We start from the raw sequence: 1,415 nt of genomic DNA, 5'->3' as shown, positions 1-1,415 counted from the left end.
TTGCACGCTGCGGCCCAGGGAGCCTAATTCCCCCCATAATTTATCTAATCCAGACACTTTGCCGTGCGGCTATAATTGCGGCCGAGCTGCCGCACTGCCTAACAATAAATATCAGCGCTCCGGAGTGCCTGGGACACGTCTCTGCCGCAGCCGCCCCCACCGCGCTGCCCATGCCCTGAGCTGGACGCTCGCAGGCGCGCCAGAGACGCGTGCATGGTGGGCGCGGGCGTCTGGCTGCAACACCCTCGGCTGGGCACGCGCAGGGGTGCCGCCGGCACCTCTCCAGACCCCTGTGCTGCGTGTCTGCCGCCGGCTGCCTCGCGCACCCCCTCTGCCCCCTCCCCGGGGGCTCTGGGAGGTGGCGGGGTCAGTGCCAGGGTGCAGGGCTCGCTGCAGACGACGGGGTGGGAGGGCGGCAGCCCCGCGAGCCCCGCGCTCCCCAGAGGGCGAGGGTGGGATCCCTGCGCCGTCCTGCGGGAAACGCACCGGCAGCCAGCGCGGGCATCACCCGCCCGCCGAGACCTCGGCAATGTCACGGCGAGGCAGAGCCGAGCCCCGGGAGAGCCGGTCCCGAGAGCAGCTCCAGCTGGAGCAGCAACGCGCAGAGGATGCCCGGGAAGGCGGCGGGGCGAGCCGACCGCCTCGCCATTGTGCTGCGCCTCGGCACGGCACGTCTTACACACGCGCAATTTATGGGGCCTGGGCTTCCGCCTCACGACACAATCTAAATGGGAAGGGAAGGAGCTGCCCAGGGAATGCTCCCTCCCCGGACAAAGAGGCGCGGAGCGGGGGGAGCCCGGACGGACGGGGGGAGCCCCCAGACAGACGTGTGGCCAGAGACACTCCGGCTGGGTGCATGTCCCTGCCACACCCCTGACCGCTCGCGCCGGCAAACGGGTGAGGGAAGGGGAGACGGGCGCTGCCACCGGGCTGGGGAGGGGGCCACGTACCCCAGCAGACCGGGACACCCTGGGTGCAGCTCCCTTCCCCTTTGCTGCGGAGGAGCCCAGCCTGCCCGTGCCCGTTCCTGTGCCAAAGCCGGCACGGTGGCCTGGTCCCCGCCAGCACGGTGGTGCCAGGTCCGGGCGGCTGTGCCACGGCGATGCCCGGGTGAGCACAGCGGCGCCCGGCAGAGCCTCCTGCACCGGTGCGTGGGCCCCACGGCGTGAGGCACCAAGCAYGCACCATGGGTCTGGCTTCGCTTGCGGCCATCGATCGCCTGGGCTCCCCGCAGCTCCACCGACGGCGACCGCGGGCGCGACAGCAATTTTCAGATCTTCGCTTACAAATCGGATTGACTTTCCCAGCGGCAGCCCCGCAGCCCCCGCACCGTTGCCCCGCGCCGCGACGACAGGACCGGGAGGCGGGGGCGGCGGGCACGGCGTCCACCCCCGCGGCCCGGCCCGGCGCCCCCC

Source organism: Apteryx rowi, unplaced genomic scaffold (genome assembly GCF_003343035.1).
Source record: "Apteryx rowi isolate R43461 unplaced genomic scaffold, aptRow1 scaffold_530, whole genome shotgun sequence".
Lineage (NCBI taxonomy): Eukaryota > Metazoa > Chordata > Aves > Apterygiformes > Apterygidae > Apteryx > Apteryx rowi.
Note: the sequence above shows the minus strand (reverse complement) of the source record.